Source organism: Trachemys scripta, chromosome 2 (genome assembly GCF_013100865.1).
Source record: "Trachemys scripta elegans isolate TJP31775 chromosome 2, CAS_Tse_1.0, whole genome shotgun sequence".
Lineage (NCBI taxonomy): Eukaryota > Metazoa > Chordata > Testudines > Emydidae > Trachemys > Trachemys scripta.
This window is the reverse complement of record NC_048299.1, coordinates 212,706,671-212,728,735: the sequence shown is the minus strand read 5'-3', so window position 1 is coordinate 212,728,735 and position 22,065 is coordinate 212,706,671. Positions and strand designations below refer to the sequence as shown.

At 44.7% G+C, this 22,065-nt stretch overlaps 1 protein-coding gene across 2 annotated transcripts in view; it reads right to left on the bottom strand.

Moving 5' to 3' along the window:
* Window positions 1-21,589, bottom strand: part of SNTG1 (syntrophin gamma 1) — a 566,961-nt gene extending 545,372 nt beyond the window's left edge. Inside the window, exons 1-2 of one of the 2 annotated variants that reach the window (XM_034762903.1) lie at window positions 21,449-21,589; window positions 17,422-18,158 (exon numbers count right to left, since the gene is read on the bottom strand). The gene's annotated coding sequence lies outside the window, so the exon portion shown is untranslated. Of the gene's footprint in view, window positions 1-17,421; window positions 18,408-21,448 lie in introns of those variants that run through there. The other variant, XM_034762905.1, reaches the window with a different exon arrangement.
* Window positions 21,590-22,065: the final 476 nt, after the last annotated feature.

Here is a 22,065-nt window from a genome sequence, read left to right as displayed (position 1 = left end):
CTTCTCGCCGCCCCCATTGGCCCGGGACGGCGAACCGCGGCCAGTGGGGGCCGCGATCGGCCGAACCTGCCATGTCAGCAGGTAAATAAAACTGGCCCGGCCCGCCAGGGTGCTTACCCTGGCGAGTCGCGTGCCGAACATTGCCGACCCCTGTCCTAGTCCATGCTCTGAGAAGTGAAGATAGGGATGCCTCTAATTACCTATCATAATTTATTCATTTTTATTAAGTTGTTTTTAGAGTTGTTTTTATTAAGTTGTTTTCATTCAAGCTCTTCAACTGGAAAGAACGCTACCGCCATAATTTTTCTAGGAATATTAGAATTGCATAGCAGAAGTCATAGCTCCACCCACTTTTCTGAGCAATGTAGAGAATATGCTCTAAAGACTGGTGTGCATATCAGGCCTCATTTATCCCTGTGCTGAAGCTTAGCTTGGGGTAGAAACAGAGAGGTAGATGTGTGGAGGAAGGGGTGGAGCATGGTGGTTTTATACAACCTTTGCATCTCCACTAACCTGGCTGCCCTAACTTATACCTAGCTCCCTACGCTCCCTACACAGCCAGTAAGAAGCAGCATCACTGCAGGATTCCCCACAGCAGGGATATTTGGGGGCATGGCTGGAACGCTTTGGCGATATGCCAACCGAGGAAGTCCCGTATGTCAGTAAAATCCCCTGAAGACTGGATCAACCAGCCCTATGGTATCTTTATAGCAGTGGAATCAGTGTAAGCAACCCCAGTACAAAGATGACCTGGACCCAATTGAAAACTGAAAAGACACTTATTTCCATGCCCAATAGATGCCTATGTACAATTGAGAGGGGGGAAAAAAGAAAAGACAACCAAACTCTGTGCTACTAGTATCTGAACAAATGGAAAAAAACAAAGAAAAGTCATCTAAGAAAGTTGCTATCTCTTCCATTTATTTTTCTATGTAGACCTGTAAATAGTGAATATGGAACCAAGAAGAACTCTCAAATTTTGAGGCTTAATTTTTTTTTAAAAGCTAATAGGGAGCCAGCTGTGAAGTTCACGATTTCCAAAATCACTGTTTCTGTAGGTATGGTATATTATTTAGACAACTCAGTTAGAAATGTTGTAGCAAACCTGTTTCAGTATATACATTACTGTCAAGTTCTCTCAGTCCCATGGGGTACCTGAAGAGATTTCATAAGAAAGGTACAATCTGACCAAATACGCTGTATTGTAATGCTGCATTTGGATGAGCTCATATAACTATAGCTCACTGCATTCATTAAAAAAGATGCTGGCAGCTATGGTCATTTAATATTTGAGAAAGGTTTATAATATCTCAGAAAGCTGAAAACCAAAATGTATCTCCATTTGATATACAGTTTCCTCGAACAAGTTTACTGGAACTGAATTAATATTAAACTAACAATATTCACAAGTCAAAATCCTCCCTCTTCATAACAACATATACTCCATATTCCCCACCAAAAACAGTCCTAATGGTTCTTTAACAGCATGTTCCTGCCCTTCAAATAGTACTCCATCCACCTTCCCCAGAAATTCAACAATTCACTCTTCCTTTCCACCATACTCACACACCCTCCCTATGTCACAGCTTAAAGAACACAAAAGCAAATTCATTCTACTCTCCCTCTCCTCCCACACAGACTACTTAAATGGTTCAAACCGATCCCCCATTGGCAGCTACAGGGTCGGAGTCCTGTGACCATTACCGAACCATGAAGAATTTATTGTGTAGCTGCATGTTTCCAGGTAATCCTAGTTAGCTGGGAAGCTATTATTTGATAGTAGACAGAGCAAATGAAAGAACAGACCGATATCACAGCAGCATTCATCCCTTATCACTTTGTGTCATTAGAACACCTTATACACGCTTTCTATTTGATAATTGAAATTCAGGCATTAAGCATAAACATATGTTGGTTTAACAAAGTAATCTATATTTTATAACACTTTTTAACAGCTTGTCATCTGTTAAATGTTCGTTACTAATGCATTTTATAACATGCTTTATAATAAGCCATTAAAGGCTGTAGCTGCATCTAGTAATCATGTCCCAAATATAAAGAAAGCTTTTAGAAATGGGCTCTTTGTTTAAAATGTTATCAGTTGAGCCTAGAGGCTCTTGGTAGGGATTCATAATTCTTTTTCTCCTTTTGATAATGTGTCATATTACCTATAGGATGCACAGTTGAGGTGGAGCTCTGCAGTTGCTAAGGTGGCAAGGGAGTGGAGATGTGCAAAGTATGTGCTAGTCACAGGAGCATTTCTGCGGGCACAATATGGGCAGTTGTATCCCATTGCAGGACTCACACAACTGCTACTCTGCAATGGCACCAACGTGCACTCCTCTACTGCACAGCTGCTGATGGGAGTATGTGCACTATCCAGTTGAGGGCCTTGCCATGTTTCCTAGCCATCAGGCCTTGCCCCCATTGGGATCACAGTGCATCAGTAGGTTTGGGAATATTTGCCAAGCATGCATTCAATATGGCGTTACAATCCTTTGCTGCTGTTGCTCAAAGGGAGACTTGCTATGACATCTTCTCCACTGTGGTGCAAAGTTGCAGTAGAGGGCAGGATTTGTACCACCCCTGAAAGAAACCTTACATCCATCAAAAAGCATTCTGGTGTGGATCTAGAGTAGTGTATTCGGCCCTTAGAGGAGCAGTTTGTTAAAGAGATAGCATCACTGGTGAAATTAGCCTCAGAAGGGTCTGTTCAGTTTGGGTATTCATTTTATTAATTTCTGTAGCCTACCAAAATTTCTCTTGTACTCCTTTTTCTGATAGATAAATTAAACAAAATTATTGTCTTTTGGACTTTGTAAATATAAAGCTAATTTAGGGTCCAATCCTGAAAATACTTACTAGTAGGTGTAACACTTAGAACCATAAGGAAACTCATTAGATTTCATGGCAGTAGGCACTACCTCCAGTAGTAAGTGCATACAGGATTTGCCCCCTTGTTCCCCAATTCAGGAAAGCATCCCTATTTAGGAAAGCACTTAAGCATGTGCTTAAGTCTCAATGAAGTCAAAGGAACTTAAGCATGTGCTTAATTGCTTTTGTGAATTGTCTTGTTTCTTAGAATTGAATTTTATAGTCATCAGGCTGAAATATCAAAGCTGGTGAATTTGAATGAAAGCTATATGAATTGTAAAGTACTGCTGCAGAACATTTTAAGCTACTGAATCATAAAATTGGGCCATTTGGTGTGTCTAACACATATATTTGTGTTCACGTATACATGCAATAATTTTAAAATATTTTTTTAAATCACTGAATAATTTATTGCCCAGCTCTAGTATAGTACTATGACATATTATAGGCCATGACACAGTAAACCTGCATTATGTGACAATGCAGAATACTTTGTGAAGACAGATCTTTCACTAAAAGGTCCCTGTGTTGATCCCATTCTTAACCAGCCACCAATTCCCTATAGCTCATTTTAATGGGATTTTCTTTTAGAGTAATATTTTGTTGTATTCATCATGAAAATGCTGGGTCCATGAGTAAGGAGGACCACTTGAAGGCCTGATTCATAGGCACTGGATTAGGGCCAGCTGCCATATTTGCCTTTGTGACTAATGGTACTTGTCCATGAGCCATGTACATTTAACTGTAAGCCACCTACTACGAACTACTGAAACCTTTGTATTTTTTTCAAGTTGAGATTAAGCTGCACAACATGCTTGAAAGCTGGAAGTAATTTGTGTTCTTTGTGTATAGGTAAGGAAGGTGCTTTTTCCAACAATTATGATTTTACCACTTAAAGGACAAATTGACTGCTAGTGTAAGTGGCCAAAACTCCATTTAAATCAAGGTAGTATGGGCACTTTGGGCCTGATCCAATATTCACTGAAGTCAATGGAAGTCAACAGAAAGACAAGCCAGCATGCATTTCATTAATAGTTCATCCAAGATAGACTGCTGTTCATTTCATGGGCACTGAAATATGCTAGTGGTAGACTTGCCCCAAACCATTCACTCTCATTTAATTCCTTCCTATTTTCCAATAGCCCTTCTGCTTCCCACGAGCCTATAGATGTTCCTAAATCAATTGCCATTGCTATGGCTACATAATGTGATTGACATACCATAAACAAAAAATAATTACAAATGTCAATCAGACTGAGGAGAAATATTAAGTATGGTTTCAAAGGAAATCAATAATGGACTTAGTATTATTTAATATCTATATTCACACTCTAGGCAGAGTGTTATACATTAATCATATTAGCAATGGTAGACATTACAGAATCAGATAGGAGAAAGATATCAATGGGATGATTTATTAATATAAATTCAGACAACAAATGAAGGGAGAGATATAACACTAAGCAGAAATACAAAATGGGAGACTGTATCTTGGAAAAGAGTAATGCAGAGAAGAATTTGGTGATGTTAGTGAGCAGCAAATTAGATATAAAGATCACAACACAATGTCACTGGAAAAAATTAAACAGCTATAGTAGGAGGTATGTGAAAGAGCATGATGTTTAGGAACAGGGAGATAAATGGAATACCAGATTTATAGTACTAAGAGCTGGGCTTTATGCTATTCAAAAACAAAAACAAAAAATAAGACAATAATAAATGAGTTAGGCTCCAAAAATGTGAGAAGGATTAGAGAGATATTATGAGAATCTAAAAAAAATGTGGTATTTAAGGCTTGGAAAAAATACAACAAACAGGCAATATGATCACTGGTTATGAGGAGATGAAAAACACCATAAGATGGGAAGGGATTATTTAATGTGGCTGTGACAGGGTGCCGAGTAAGGAGTGCTTAATCAGCCCCCTGCAACTCCAGGCCCAATTGAGGGGAATGGATTGGGGCTGGCTGAACTGCCCTGACCCTGCCTGGCAAGGAGAAATAGCTGCCAGCCTAATTAGCCAGGGGATATAAAGGTAGGGAGGAAGGAAGCTAGAGGAGGAGATAGAAAGAGAAAGGCCAGATACAGAGAGGGCCTCGGCCAGGGCCTCTAGTCTGTTGCTGGCCTGGTCTGTTTCTGGCAAAGTTTGGCTGTGAAAAACCTGTACATAGATAGTAAGGTGGCGGTGGTGGGAAACAGCTGTAAATAAAGAGCACCGGTGTTTGCATCAACCTGAGGCATCCCTGACTGATTTGCGAGGAAAGCAGGGGCAGAAACCAGAGGGGCCCAGCTTACGCCTCGCTACTGTGGCAAAGGGGGAAATTTATTCCATAAGGATTAGTGGCCCAAAATTAATGCAAGAGAAGATTTAATTTAACCATTAGGAGAAAAAACTAACCATTGCACTAATGCGGTAACTTGCCAACCGAAGTAGCTGAAGCCACATCACTACAGATGTTTAAGAACACACTAGCTAAAAGATTAAAAACATTGGTGCAGAAAGCAATCCTCTATTTGTGGAGAGGGATGAACTCTATAACCCAATAAGGTCCTTTCCAACCCTAGTGATTTGATGGGCAATGAGAGGTGATAATGATTTACATAAGGTTGTGACTTTCATACAACTTGTCTACAAATGTCTGGCAGGGTTCAAATAAGCTTTCCCCACTGGGATCATTTTGTGAATGTCACAATATTTAATAAAACCTTGCTTCTGCTGAAAAGGTAGGGGAATATTTATTTTCACAGCTATAACCAACACTGTTCCTTAGTTTGCCAGCAGGAATATGGATACCGATTTTCTCCTCTATGGCAGATGAACATGTCACATTCAAAGTACATCAGCACTTTGGTTCCTAAAGAGCCACATGATTCAAGTGTGCTTTTAAATCCATTTCTCAATGGTGCAAAGTCTAAAGGTAGCTTTGAAGAGAGTATGTCTCTTTAGAATCTATGTGTGTGCATACATATACATGCACCCTCTTCCCACCCCCCACGCACACACATTGACCCAGTGTTCTCAAAGTCATTCCATACAAGAACAATAAAACAGACTCCATAGCGTTTTGACTAGAGAGACTCCAAAATGTATTTAAGATTTACGGGATTTTACAGGGACACATCCTGCCACCGATTTTTACAAAGAAATACCTTTAGATTTCAATGGAGATTTTACTGCATGGCTTGATGTAAGTTTTAATACTAAACAACAACTGATCTGCATTATAGTAAAACACTGTGAAGATTTATATTGAAATCCAATAGCCAGCTACCACAGTGCTGTTCAGAAGTCTACTTATGTAAATACAGCTCTAACATAAAACTAGGAGTGGGCACAGGAAGACAGCTGTATGTGATGAAAACTGAGTCTATAGCCCCTCTGCACTGGAGAATTGATATTTCCCCATCCTCTTTCACCTGAAGAACATTTGATTAACTTAGATCAGCTTTCTAAAGCTGTTCCTGGAGAATGCTATCTTTCTTCTACTACACAAAATCATATGAAGATCTGGGAGTGAATTATCTTATGGGCATAATTCTAATTGTGTTACTTCTTTAGGTTCAAAAAGAAGCCAAAGAAAATCAATGCCCATTTGTGTTGCTGAAGCTTAACCATATGATTCATTATTAACAGCTGCTACAAAAGTCCATCAAAATATTGTGAGACTTGCATGATTTTTGCTAAGGTATGTAATGCTGGTGCACACAACTTTTTGGTGCTAATTACTTCGGGAAGAAGAAAATGAACAAAAACTGATTATGTATTTTAAGTTGAAGGCCACAATGGCAATGTTTTATTGAAAAACAAAACGTTGTAACAATTTTACAACAAACATATGAATCTTAAACATCCCACAGGACTCAATATTATTCTAACTGAAATCACTGCAGGTTTTGTAATTGACTTCAATAGACACAGGACAAGACCCTCCAAAAGAAGGAAAAAAACGTGAGTCAAGGGATTACTACTATCTTGCCTGGACTCTGTCATCTGAACAGAATCACTTTGATTGTGGAAAGGAAAATGATGCAAACATTATAAAGTCATGTAGCTCCTGGTTATAGATAGCCATGCATTATTAAATAAGTTTAATATAACAGCTGAAGGAAAAAATGATTAAGGGAACAGTCTCTCTATTTTTTTAAGAAAACAATAACTTTTCCCTGACGTGGTCTTTACATACAATTCAATGTAAGTCAATTAAATTTTATCAACAATGTGACAGGAAATTTCCTTACAAATGGGAGGAATTTGTATCAGCTACAAAATGAAGACAGTTTAGTTAATCCAAACTGTCCATTACTTGAAACAAAACATGTTGATGGTGACTGAGCAAAAACCAATCAACAGGTCTGTCAGAGGACCAATATTCTTCTTCCCACGCCCCCTCAGAGCACTCCCAAAATTATCAGGGTCCATTAGCTTCTAAAAGTGCACCATCAAAACAAGCACCTCAACTCAAACCACATGGCTACAATTTTCAGTTCCTCACCTCTAATCCTGACCCAAACATTAAATCAAGAATGTTACTAGCAATATAAACTGAGCCAACAATCCATGGTCATTAGATCAACCATGAAATCTTAAGCTATCAAGGCAGATGTTAAAAATCATCAAGCAGTATCAGCCCCACTGCCCATATAGTACCATCCCAGTGAGGAACGTCAACAGTCTTGTAGGGATTTTACAATGCAGTGTGGCAATTGGTATACTAAACACCAGTTACATTTTAGCTCCATACCAAGACTCTCATAAAATGGACATACTGTATTTGATTCACTTTTGGGGTGGAAGAGCTCCAGCATATCATGCTAGATGCAAGCAGCAGTGCAGCCATACACAACCCATCAGTTTATCCTTCTGTCCATGGTGTCCTGAATACCTGTTTGGAATCAGCATTGGCAAAACTAGTCCACCAGTGTCATTTAACCAGGTTTGGGTTATTTTCATCTTTGAGCAAGTCATAGAAAGTGAACGCATTACTAACTACCATCCAAGCATTAATCAGCATACAGTGAATACTATATTCTTGCCCAACACCATCGTACACACTAAGGACTAATTACAATGGAACACAACAATGGAATTGAGATTGATCATCTTGACTCTGGGCTATGTCCTACCTTCTCTCCCTCTTACCAATGAGACTGCGGGACCTAAGCCCTTAAAACCAGCCCTGCCCACAACCCCCACTCCTGGGGTCTCCATAGTCTCAACATGCAACTATGTTTTTCAGTTCTCTTGGTGACTGTTGAAGGGGACACACCTGCTAGAGCTAAGTGACCAATTAAGGGCCTATATAGTTCATCACAAACTACCCTCTCAAATGCAGACTCCCTAAAGACCAAGAAAGAGGCAGAGCTGTTCAGACATAGCATAGCTTATGCATAAGTAGGTTGAGTTGGTGCTGGGCCTTTAACCCCCGTTACGGAGGATGAAAAGCTGGGACCAACCCAAGAAACAGTGTGGAGGCAGTCCAATCTTGATTTAGCACTAATGCCACTGGATTATTGCCCCGTTAGTAATTATATATAATATGCACTTTACACACAGACACATGCAATGTATTAATAGGTTGTTACCACCAGAAGTCTCCACTGTATTTCCTGTATATTTTGGATAGTTCACATGCTTACAACCTATGTTTGTTTAATTTTTTTTTTAATATTGTAGACAACGATAGTTTTCTCCCTTCCTCTTCTGATATGGCATAGAGGAGTAGCAAAAATAGCTGGCTCTGATGCCAGTTTTTGCTGCCAACCCATGTCAAGAAACTCAGGGAACATTTACACAATGAATGCTGTCAACAAACTGTGACTAGAAACTGGGTGCAAGATGGACTCTCGCAAAACTGGGACTCAATCTTCCTACTCCTCTACCCTGTAATCTGAAGTGAAGACCCCTATTTACTAATTTTATCTCATTTGGAATTCTACTATATACTTTACCATTTCTTCCTCTTAAAAATGCATGCAAGCAGGAAACCTAGCCATGACTGCTAGGAAGTGGCATTAAAAGAAAAATGGCTTTCCCAGTACTTGAGACATTAGGAGTAGTGCTAAGTTATTAGCCTCTGGAAATTGTACATTCTGAGTGCTGCATGATTGAGGAAGACTGAGAATAAATCTATAAACTGTGGCAAACCCAGGACAAACAGCTACTAAGGGTGGGGGGGTATCAGTCCCAGGGGGTTAAAAAGGCCTCTCCCAAGCCACTGAGGAGAGAGAACCAGGGGGAAATAAGGTTCAGCTGGGCAAGGGGTTACCAGGGAACTAATTAGGTTCAGCTGGCTCCAACTGCTTAGGACCTTTTTAAACCCTCCCCTGCGTGGAAGGCAGGGGGGAGAGAGAGAGAAGCAGGGAGGCTGCCAGTAAGCTAGGAGCAGCAAGGCTCTGAACCCTTCCTGCAAGGGAGGCCGCACTCTGTCCCCAGAAGGGAAGATAAACAAGCACAAGGGACTGACTGAGGGAAGGAATAGCCAGACCCTGTGCTACCTACAAGGATTTGCTTTGCCTAAGCCTGTGTCTCCAAGGCTAAAAAGGACTGAACCTGCTGAGGAAAAGAAGGTTCTTTGCCACATGTGGTGTCAGGAGTGGGATGTAGTGAGGCGCTGTGGCAAGCCATCTCAGGGCAAGGTAAATCACCAAAAAAAAAAAAAAAAATGGAGAACGTAGTGAAGGCGTTGATTCAGGCCACTGCGGCCCAACAAGAGGCTACCAGAGTACAGATGACGGCCCAGCAAGAGTCAGTACGTGTCCAACAGGAGACAAACCAATTGCTGATGAACCAGGTGGCCCAAGATTGAGCCACCCTGAATGAAGTAGTGAACCAGTTGAAAGCCCTGATCACACTGACGCACCGGCCCCAGGGGAAGCAACTATTTACAGAAGATGACAACGGATGATGATATAGAGGCGTATCTCCTTGCATTCAAGAGGACGGCACTGCAGGAGGCCTGGCCCCAAGACCAGTGGGCAGACATCCTGGCTCCCTTTCTGTGTGGGGAGGCTCAGAAGGCCTATTTCGATATGACCACAGAAGTAGCTATGGATTACCCGCAGCTGAAGGCAGAAATCCTGGCGAGGTCAGGGGTGACACCGGCCATAAGGGCCCAGCGCTTCCACGAGTGGAAGTACCGGGACAACAAAGCGCCGAGGTCCCAGCTATTTGACTTGATCCACCTCACCCGGAAGTGGCTCCACCCTGAGGCCCATGGGCCGGAGAAGGTACCCCGGTGTTGGACAGGTACATGAGGGGGTTGCCGCCGGGCATACGAGGGTGGGTCTGCCAAAATGATCCCTCCTCATATGATGAACTAGTTGCCCTCGTAGAGAGACACTTAGCAGCCCAAGAACTTTCTCGGACCACCGGGGAAGGAAGGCGCCAGAATTGGAGACCAGTCTCTGCAGGCTGGAAAATGGAGGGGAGGAAGGAGGCGGAAGCGCAGCCAGCGGTCCCGGAGAGATTTGAGGACTGGGGGAGAAAGACTCGAGAAATAAAGCCCAGCAGCCCGAAAAATAGGGGGCTGCCCCGAACGGGGTACCGATGTTATGCCTGTGGTGAATTGGGGCATATCGCTGCCCAATGCCCGAATCTAGGAGAGCCTATGCAATGCGAACTGGGAGATATAGGGGGACCATGTGATCTAATAAGTCTAGTCGGGGTTGCGATGGTCCCTCATAGATACACTAGGCCAGTTAAGATGAATGGTATAAAGACCACAGCCTTAGTAGACTCGGGAAGTGTAATCACGTTAGTCTCAAGGAAGCTGGTCGGGCAGGACCAACTATCCCGGGCCAAATGCTCGGGAATATCCTGTGTGCATGGGGATTGTCAACTATTATCCAACCATCCCCATAAAAATAGAAGTTCTCGGAAACCCCATTAGGTTGACGGTGGGAGTAGTTCAACCTCCCCTACCCTGTCCTTATCGGACGAGACTTCCCGGGGTTTGATACCTATTCCCTGGGGAGGAGGTAGAAAAAAATAATGACCCTGGGACCCAGGGTGTGGCCCCGATAGTTAACCCTCTCCCGGCCCTCCATGAATTTAGCCAGGATTTGTTCTCCCCGCCGGGGAAGTCCAGGAAGACTAGGAGAGAACGGAGAGCGGATAAAAGGAGGAAGACGAGGGTCCTGACCCAGTGCCAGAAGTCTACGTTTGTAGGGGAAAGAAGGGGCTCGACTGACAGTGGGACTGGGTCGGCGATCAACAACCCTATCGCCGGACCTGGTTCCCCAGGGGCTTTCCCCGAGGGGGAGATGGAGGTAGACCCCCGCCCCCCGAGTTTGGACAAATGGAGACCGCACGCGGGAATTTTGGTCAGGATCAAGCCAATGATCCCATATACCACAATATTCTCAAAGAAGTAGTCGAGGTAAATATTGTCCCCGTGGAGGGGAGAGTTAAGGGCCCGGGGCCATATTACATGATTAAGAACGACCTGCTATACAGAGTAGTCCAGGTCCAAGAGCAAGTCATACAACAACTCTTGGTCCCACGGAAACATCAAAGAGCCATAATGGATCTGGCCCACAGCCATCTGTTCGGGGGTCATCTAGGGGTAGATAAGACTCTGGATCGAATTCTATAGAGGCTTTTTTGGCCTGGCATTTATGCAGCGGTCCAGCGATATTGCACATCCTCTCCGGAATGCCAGATACATGGGCCCCGACCACACTTAAGGGTCCCTCTGGTACCTCTGCCAATTATCGAGGTCCCATTTGAGCGTATAGCTATGGACATAGTAGGGCCATTGGAAAAATCAGCCCGGGGCCATCAATACATTCTGGTAGTACTAGATTATGTCACCCAATACCCCGAGGCCGTACCCCTACGGAATACCACGTCCAAGACCATAGCCAAAGAATTAGTCGAGATATTTTCCAGAGTAGGAATACCTAAGGAGATCCTGACGGACCAAGGGACCCTCTTTGTGTCTGAGCTGATGAAGGACCTATGTACAATGCTCCACATACGGACCCTTAGAACATCGGTCTACCATCCCCAGACCGATGGCCTGGTCGAACGCTTTAACAGGACATTGAAGAACCTGTTACAGAAAGTGATTAGTCGTGATGGGAAAGACTGGGACGCCCTGCTGCCTTACTTGCTGTTTGCCATATGGGAGGTTCCTCAGGCTTCCACTGGATTCTCCCCCTTCGAGCTGTTATATGGTCGCCACCCCAGGGGCACACTGGACCTGGCTAAAGAAGACTGGGAAGAACAGCCAAACCCTGGGAGAAACGTTGTTGAACATGTGCTGCAGATGAAAGACAGACTAGCCCAAGTCGCCCCCCTTGTGAGCGAACACACGGAGAAGGCCCAAGGGGCACAACAGACAAGCTACAATCGCCAAGCAACGACCCGGAAGTTCCAGGTGGGGGACCGGGTGATGGTGCTCATACCCACGGCCGAGAGCAAGCTCCTGGCCAGGTGGCAGGGGCCGTACGAGGTAATAAAAGCGGTAGGAGAAGTCGACTATAAGGTCCGGCAGCCGGGCTGCCAGAAGCTGGAGCAGATCTACCATATAAATCTGCTGAAACCTTGGCAGGATAGAGAAGCTCCGGTGGTTGCGCTGGGGGCGCCATCCCCTAAAAGCAACCAACCCGACCTGGTGGAGTATCCCCAGAGTTGACTCCGGAACAACGATCAGAAGTGATCAGCCTGATCAAACGCAACCAGGATGTGTTCTCCGAAAAGCCAGGCAGGACTACAGAGGTTCACCATCACATCCTCACGGAGCCTGGAGTGAAGGTGAACGTTAAGCCATACTGGATCCCAGAGGCCAAGAGAGAAGAGATTAGGACAGAGGTCAGGAAAATGCTGGCCTTAGGAGTCATTGAAGAATCTCATAGCCAATGGTCCAGTCCTGTGGTTTTAGTGCCTAAGCCGGACGGCAGTATGAGGTTCTGCAATGACTTCCGCAAACTCAATGAGGTGTCCCAATTTGATGCCTACCCTATACCCAGGATAGATGAGCTGACTGACAGATTGGGAAAGGCACGGTTTATGTCTACCCTTGACCATACCAAGGGCTATTGGCAGATCCCCCTGGCCAAGGCCGACAAGGAGAAGACAACCTTTGCAACTCCAGAAGAACTATATCAGTACACTGTTCTCCCCTTTGGGTTGCATCGAGCCCCCGCTACTTTCCAACGGCTAATGGACAAACTGTTGCGACCCCATGGAAAGTATGCAGCAGCCTATCTCGATGACGTCATTATATATAGCCCTGACTGGGAGACGCACGTGGAGAAGGTGGAAGCGGTCCTGGACACCCTGAGAAAGGCAAGGCTGACTGCCAATCCCTCCAAATGTTCGATCGGGTTAGCTGAGGCCAAGTACCTTGGGTATATAGTGGGGAGGGGCGTGGTGAAGCCCCAGCTCAACAAGTTAGAAGCTATACAAAAGTGGCCCTGACCACTCCGGAAGAAACAGGTCAGAGCATTCCTGGGACTAGTGGGGTACTATAGGCGGTTCATTCCCCACTTCGCCACCAGGGCATGCCCATTAACAGACCTAACAAAAGCTCGGGGTCCTGACATAGTAAAATGGTCTGCTGCAGCCCAAGGCGCTTGTGCGGATCTGAGGACGGCCCTCTGCACAGACCCCGTACTAGTAGCCCCAGACTGGGGGAAGGAGATTATCCTACAAACAGACGCCTCTGAAGTAGGGCTGGGAGCGGTGCTTTCCCAAATGGTCTGAGATGATGAACACCCCGTCCTCTTCCTCAGTAGGAAGCTCCTACCTAGGGAACGGAAATACGCCATGGTGGAGAAGGAATGCCTGGCTGTGAAATGGGCCATAGAAAGCCTCCGCTACTATCTACTTGGATGGAGGTTTACCCTTGTCACGGACCATGCCCCTTTGCAGTGGATGCACCAAAGCAAGGACAAAAACGCGAGAGTAACAAGATGTTTCCTGTCGCTTCAACCCTTCCACTTCACAGTACGACATAGGTCTGGAACCCAACATGGCAATGCAGATGGCCTGTCAAGAGTGCACTCTTTTCCGACCCAAGTAGCCCAACCCCGTAGTGTTGAGCGGGGGGGGGGTGAGGGGGATATGTGGCAAACCCAGGACAAACAGCTACTAAGGAGGGGGGAGGGGGTAGTAATCAGACCCAGGGGGTTAAAAAGGCCTCTCCCAAGCCACTGAGGAGAGAGAACCATGGGGAAATTAAGGTTCAGCTGGGCAAGGGGTTACCAGGGAACTAATTAGGTTCAGCTGGGTCCCACTGCTTGGGACCTTTTTAAACCCTTCCCGGCATGGAAGGGAGGGGGGAGAGAGTAAGAGAAGCTGCCAGTAAGCTAGGAGCAGCAAGGCTCTGAATCCTTCCTGCAAGGAAGGCCGCACTCTGTCCCCAGAAGGGAAGATAAACAAGCACAAGGGACTGACTGAGGGAAGGAATAGCCGGACCCTGTGCTACCTACAAGGATTTGCTTTGCCCAAGCCTGTGTCTCCAAGGCTAAAAAGGACTGAGCCTGCTGAGGAGGAGAAAGTACTTTGCCACAAAACATATAATCTTTTGTTTATCAAAACATGAGCAGAAAAGAGTGACAGAGTTTATGAGTTGGATAACTATATGAAGCTTTCTTGCTTGGCAATATGTTCAACTTCACTTATAGTTTATATCTACCCATGAAAGTAGTGTCTAATGAGCAAATAGTATTGCTGAACAAGCATAATGACGTTAGGAAGGACTTGTAATGTTTGTTTGTGCTTCAGGCTTCCTGAATCAAATCACCATCTTCTACATTAAAGAGACTTGTGTTATCCAAGAAGTATTAAAATAAAAATGTTAACTTTAAAGCTGAGCATAATATGCATTACATTTTGGAAACCTGTAATTTAAAAGACATAAAGTAAGCTAGGCTACTGTACCAGTGTAATAAAACTTGTGGGAAAGTGTATGACTTTCATTCAGTACTTTAGCCTTCATAGTTAAACATTATAAATGTTTATTACATATACATGGAAAGATGTTCAAGTGACTATCAAGCTAGTCAAGGAGCAAAGGTAAAGGAGATTTTTGATCAATTCCTTAATACATTTCTTTTATGTGGTTACTACTCTAGTTACACTCTTGAATAGTTCAACTCCTAATATTAACCTTCCCCTTCATTTTCAGTTTTGTTGGAAAAAATAACTGAATAATTTTCTCTGTCATACTAAGCGAACATTTGTTTTAAGTCATGCAGTAGAATAATTCTTCTGAGTAGTATAGCTGAAAAAGTGAAGGGATAAACAGTAACAGTTTCTTTAATTCAGTGAAGAGGACATCTCATTAGATTATCTCATAGCAATCATACAACATACTGCAAAAGCCAAATGACCCATCATTCAATTATGTTTTTTTCTTCTTCCCCAGGCAAATAGAGATTAAGTGAAGTCAATGACTTCACTTTATGGCATTAAGTTAAATTGCATGAATTAAAGGAAGAGAAACAAAGCACTGTGTACCTTGCATCTAAGGTGGCAGAGCTGACGTGATTTCTGGAAAATCATTCATTTATATAATCAGCCATTAACCTTCATTTATGTTCACTGTGGAAGGGACCACAGTAATATACCCTAAACGAATTCCAGCTCAATGCACGCTTCAGTGTTTCACAATTTCTCTGGCACACGCTTAGTGAAAGCCTGCCACTCTGCAACAGAGGAGGGAATTACTACTGTAAACCCATAGGTATACTTCACTAGAAATATATTGGATTCACACACACAGAGTGGAATCTGACTATTTCAATTAAAAGAAAGGCTAGCTAGTTATAGTAGCTAACAATAGTTCTAGTAGTCTTATTACACACTTCACAGTATCTTCGGCATGTCAGAGATCTAAATCATATAACGCTCTTCTGAAAGTGTATTCAAACAGCTGACATTCATCTCAGATTATTTATCCCAGACATGCTGCACGTAAATTATCCACCAACAAGGGAAAGGCTTATTTCATCCTTTTGCTATAAACTGGTGGGTTTAGTCACATGTTCAGTGTATAACCACCTTTTTATCCTCTATGTTAATGTTCCTCATATTTGAAAAATATAGGTAGCTCCATATAAAATGATCTCTCTTCTAAACCCTCAGAGTTGACAAGTGATGACAAATCAAAGTGCATTAACCTAGAAAGGTTTGGGATTTTTTGTATCTGTCTCCATTTACTGAAGACTTCTGATCAGAAAATGAGACAAAAAAACACAAAAATCAAGAATTACTTCATACCCATTTACTTTTCTATAGAAGCAAATCCCTCCATGTTACTTGCAGCTGGTACATAGTATTATTTATGTTGTAATAGTGAAGAAAGTTCATTCCTCTAAGTAAATACACCACCACCCTTCTTCCTACTTACCTATCCCCACTACCACTACTAAAATTCACATGTTCATGGGAACTGATCATGCTCTAAGCAAAATGTCAGTGCTTGGCTGTAAATCTGTGTAAATGCTTTTTCTCTGTAAAACCTTCATGTTAACGCAGGATGTTCATCAAGGTCACTGTAAAAGATTGTGGTTTTCAGTCTCGTAGAGAAGATGCTAAGAAAATCAATAAACACAAACATAATTGAACACTCTTTGAAGTTTGCTGTTTGCCAATTCCGTGTGGAATCACATCTTTAGCTCCTGAATTTCAGAGATGGATGGGAGGTAGATATGGTGAGGCAGATTGGCTAGCTTATCCGCTAGCTATGCCGAAAGGTGAACAGGATATCTGGCATTTTGCAGTGTGGCAGATTAGTTCTGAGTAAAACTATCTTCAACTGAATTTTTAGGAAGAGATTACAGCCTCCTGGGCCTGCTCCCTCCTAAGTGGAGTTTTGCTCTGGTCTTCCATGGGAGCAGGACTGGCCACCTTGCCTACTACACCTTTTCTGTATGCCCTGTTAAACCGAAACCATGCCGGAGTCAACTTTTGTTTTGTGACAAATGTCAGTTATGAGAAGAAGGTCAATAAATGTACATACATTAAAAAAAAAGCCAAAAAAACAAAACCCACACAGAGAAGGAGCATCAGAGAAAAACAAAATTACCAAATGATATGGGTAAAAGTAAAAAGGTATGCAAATCAAATTCAATCACTGTCTTGCATTGTATAAATGCCTGAGACACACACAGGGCTGTCCTACAAGAGCTGTTGCTAAAATGCACTCTGTTAAGAGACTCTCAATATTTAGTTACACATGAACACTGAGAAAAAAAGAATATGTTAATAATATATAAGGCATCATTTCCATTTGCTGTAGCTGCACAAGTGGTCGCCACGCTTTTTCTTTAAGATTGTTCTTGCGAAGCTAAGGCATATAGGTGCCATAAAAGGGATGTTTACAATGCCCTTCAACAGAGTTGGACCAATGCTGGGTTGCAATAAAGCCCCTCTCACTATCACAAACCTCTCAAATAAAGAGACCTCGAGATCTAAAACTGCAGAGGACTCCACTGCCCATCCTCCCGCCAGACAAGGAGTTTCAAACCAACAGCTGCAAAGGGATAAAGGTAATACCTTTACAGACAACGGCAATCAGGACTGTAACCAGTGACTTACTTGCCAATATGCTAGCGTTAGGCGATCTGCTCTCAGTTGCAGAAACGTTGCAGAGCTTGTACTCTTCGGATCTCCTCTCAGAGCTCTGTCCAAAGTATTTCCAAACCACTCGGGAACATCTCCGCGGTTATTTGGCTTAATACAGAAAATCTCTCACCTGGCCCCCGATCTCAGTGCCCATGATTTAAATCAAAGTTACACTCTTATTTGTGTTTAAAAAAAAATAAATCGTATTGAAGTCGCTGGTGAGATCTCAAACTCCGGAGCGGAATGACGCCACCGTCCCTGTTTGCAGTTGCATGGAGGGGGGTTACTTTCCGTCCACCCAAAACAATAAAATAAATAAATCAGAGGGGAGGAGGGGGAGCGAGAGATTAGGGAGCGCCGCCCTTTTAGCAGCAGAGAGAGGCAAGCCGGTGTATAGGCACCTGCAACAGCAGCAGCGCTGTGTCCCAGTGCCGGTTGAATCCAGAGGCGCTGTCCATCCCTGCTGGTGTTGAGCTGACACACCGACAGACCCTGCCAGCCCCCAGAGCTGCCCACCTCCCTTCCACCCCACCAGCTTGCTTCCTGCTTGTCTCGCCTCAGTCGCTTCCTCCTTTCGTCGGCTCCCGCTAGGATTCGCCGCGCGGGGTTTAGCTGGGTTTTATCTGTAGTGCATTCTTCCCGGGTGGAGCTCGGGAGAAAATCCAGCGACTCTCAGGTCCCTGGTCAAGTCCTCCTTTGCTAATCAGACCCTATCAGAGAGAGAGAGAGAGAGGCGGACTCAATGCGTGTAGCAGGAAACTTCCACCGCGCCTTTGCAAAGTCCAGCGTGTGATTTAGGAGAGAGGAAGCAGGGCTCTGCCCGGAACCTGTGCGGGTATCACATGGGAGCAGCACCCTGAATGGTGGAGTGCGGCTTGAGGACAGGGATCGCGGTCCTACATTCAGACCCGGCTCGGAGAGGCGGCTTCTCAGTTCCCTGAGAGCCCCCGAAAGGAAATCACACGTGATTAGGAGAAGTTGATGCTGCTGGGGAGAGCGCTTGAAAGGGGAAAAAAAGGCAAAGCTGGGTCCCTAGAGGGAGAAAGTGGATCCTGCAAAATCCGGTCAGTTTGGGGCCCCAGAAGCTCACGTTACACTGCCCAATCGGAGTCAAAATCCAGTCATTCCTATTATTTCAAAACAACCCTGGTCCTCACCTATCCCAGGGCAACAGCGCCACAAGAAGTCGCAACCTCCACCTGGTGCTAAGAGATGAGCCAATCTGCGGGCTCTATCCTCCTAAAATCCCATTGTACACATAAAGAACAAGTACAAACTTTGCCACCGGAATAGAGAATAAATGTGGCTTCTCTATTGTACTACCCCCTTCTGACCTACCCTACTTAAATCTATATCAGGGACATCAATGCTTCCCACATCAACCATAAAACCTGGGAACTGAATATGAACAGGTCCTGGTTTTGCCCTGGAACCTCCACATTATATTGTCTAAACACAGAATTCATTTAGCGTCTCATGTTGTTCCTTAAAAATCCACACGGATGTGCCCGAAAGCCAAAATACCACACAAATGTAGATCCCACATCTGGAGCTTGCCAAAGTTTCACCATACACTCAGAACTTGTACCCTGAAAACAGAGCAAAAGGTGTTGCTTCTACTATTTCATCAAAATATTTTAATTTTGGCACCTGTATCTTGCTAGAAATGGCTAATTTAGGCTTGTATACGCCGTTTTACCATCTCCACTCTTACTGTACGTCATGAAATGCAGTATTTCCCCATTGTATAGCTTGTCACGTATTTATTCCTTGGCAGATGGAAAGTATAATACATCAAGTTCTATATTCAGCAAAAGTTACGTAGGGCTTTTTTAACAGATTCATTTAAAGTTACAGAGACCTTTTTAATATTAAAGGGAAACGTTATAGTCCTCACCCAGCTCCTTGTCAATTAAATCACATAATTCAGAAACCCTTGACTATTTTCTAATTTGGACTCTGGTACTTTGATTTTGTTCTCGTTCCACCTGCTAAGGAAATAACGCCCTGATTACTACATTTGACAGTAAATAGATAAACAGCGATCCATATTTCATAATTTGCATGGCTGATCATTTATGGAACATCGCAGATCTGAGGTTTGTCTCCAGCTTTTATCATTAACATTTAAAATACATATTCCTAACTTGTTGCAGTTTCACTGATTAAATTTATTTACAGCTTTCTATATAATTGTGAGGTATGGATGGGGGGGATAGGGGGCAGTGTTGGTGCATCATGATACATTTGGACCTGGATTCTATAGATTAAGGGAGCTGCACATGTGCTAAAATTTAGGTAGTAAAACTAGGGGGGTTGCAACCAGAAGTAAACTGGTGCCAAATTAGAGTTTGTACAGCTCTATACCAGGATTTGTGGAGATAGGGAAGGGACACTTGTTTTAGGGAGTGCAGGGAGGATCTTGGTAGAATAGTAGAATCAAGCTTGTACTGTATTTTAGGGTTCGTGGCCAAAATTTGGCAAGATCCAGATCCAGGTTTTTAATGTAGGGGTGCATTGTGGTGCATTGGCTTCTCGGATCTTTCCGTGCAACAAGCGCAACTAAACGTGTTCCCTGTGTGTAATTTACACGTTGGAGGGCCAAAACATGGCATGATCTGGCAGGATCCCATGTGTCCTATCTGGGTATTTGCTGCTCTGTTACGTCAGGTTGCGGCCTTGTCGAGACTGTTGTTGGTAGAGGCAGAGTGCCTACACTTGGCTCTATACTTACGGGGTAGAAGTGCTGGGCGCACATTTGCTGGATCTAACAAGATCCAAGTGGTGGATCCGGGATTTTGCAGGGCTGTTGTGCCGGGATGCCTCAGAGTGCGTGGCCGGGTGTGAAGTAGGAGAAATTATGCAGAGGAAATTGAGGGTCAGGAGCCAAAAATGGTAGGATCTGGCAGAATCCTGCCTTTCCCAAGAGCCCCTTTAACGGCTCAGTAAAAGTGAGAATAAATCAATGACACACCGTTCACTTCCCAGGATACCTGCCTTTTCCTCTCCTAGTTTGTGGATGTAGGAGGCTGCATTTCTAGAGAGACGAGAGGAATCGAGGTGCACGGACCCTTGAGGAGTGGGGGGCAAAGGAAGGGGAAATGGAGCAGAAGCACACACATTCATAGACAAAGCAATGGTCTTAGTGATAACTGAAGCCGGGTCTGTGCTGGAAAAGGCTTGAGACGCTTGTAATATGTTGCATCTTTTAAGGACGCTGCTCTCGGGACCCCTGTTTATTGCCGATTGCTCGCCTCTCCTGCCCTAGCTCAGAGCTAGGAAATCTCTCCGTTGCCGGGCTCACCAAGGAGGGGCAGAGAGAGAGATCTTACCTTCGGGGTGCTGGTGAACATGCCCAAAACGGTGGGACGTGGTTGTAGCAGGGATTAGCTAATTGTGCTCTGCCAGGCTGCTCGGGGAACGAGGCAGCAGAACTAACAAGCGCTCACACGCAGGCTGGCACAGCGGCGGCGTACCCGGCTCAAGGGAATACATTGGGCTCAGTAAAGTCTCTACACCACGTCCAGCCCCGCGTTCCCCGGCCGCAGACACGCGCGCCGCTTCGCCCTTTCGGCAGGATTGGTGCGGAGCGGCCGCGCAGGCCCAGGGGCGGGGCCGGAGGCTGGGTTGCGAACCCGCGCAGTGATAGGCTACCGCTCGCCCCAGCTCGCGGAGTTCAAGCGCACTTTCCCGCTGGGTGCCCATTAGAGGGAGGGGGAAGCGGATCCTCCCCGCTCTCCCCTTCTCAGCTTCAGTGAAAAGGCGTCTCGTTAGAAGCCACCTACCCAGCCGTCGGGCCCGGAGCCGCCCGCCTGTGCCGTGTCTGCACGTTTGTCCTGCTCAGCCCCTTTGCTCCCTGCTGCTAGGGCGCTGTGGGAGCCGTGCTGCGTTCCCGCTGAGGGGGATTCCGCGAGACTCCGCAGCGTAGGGAAGAGAAATTTAAACGAGGAGGAAACAGATCAAGCACCATATTTACAGGCACTGGGCATTGCAAACGTACTTAATCCTGCTCTGGTTCTGTCTGGCGGTAATCCCTTGATTTCCCCTCTGCAGGTTTTAGGCTAGCAGATAAGAGGTCCACGTGCAGCCTTTCACTAGGTGGAACCCACTCGCTGGAGGACCAGGCCATGCTTAGATGACTCATTTCAACCCACTGACGCTATGTGGAGCTACACAGGAAAATATCACCTCTTAAAGTGGCAACAGTGTAGAGCAGTAGGTGAAATTAATGGACACTCCTCTGGGTTTGGGGCAACAGTCTTAAGGGGTTTGGGGAGTTAAGGTTTTATTGAGAAGTTCAGGCACTTCGCGTGCACCCCATTTTTTTAGAGGCAAATCCACACAGTTAAGGAAGTGGAGGCTATTTGAGAACATATTAAAAATGATTTGCTAGTTCAGCATTTCTCAAATGCAGCACCTGGCTTTTCTTGGGGCCACAGCCTCTTGGGCAGTGAAGGGGGCGAGGGGCAAAGCAGCAGCCCCTCCCCCAGGGCCATCAACAGGGGTTGGGCCCTGTCACCCTTGGAGCTGACCAGTGTGAGTTCCCCACTTTCCCCAGGACAGTGGGGCTCAGGCTTCAGCCCTAGGGTGGTGGGAGGCAGGCTCTTGCTGTGCCCG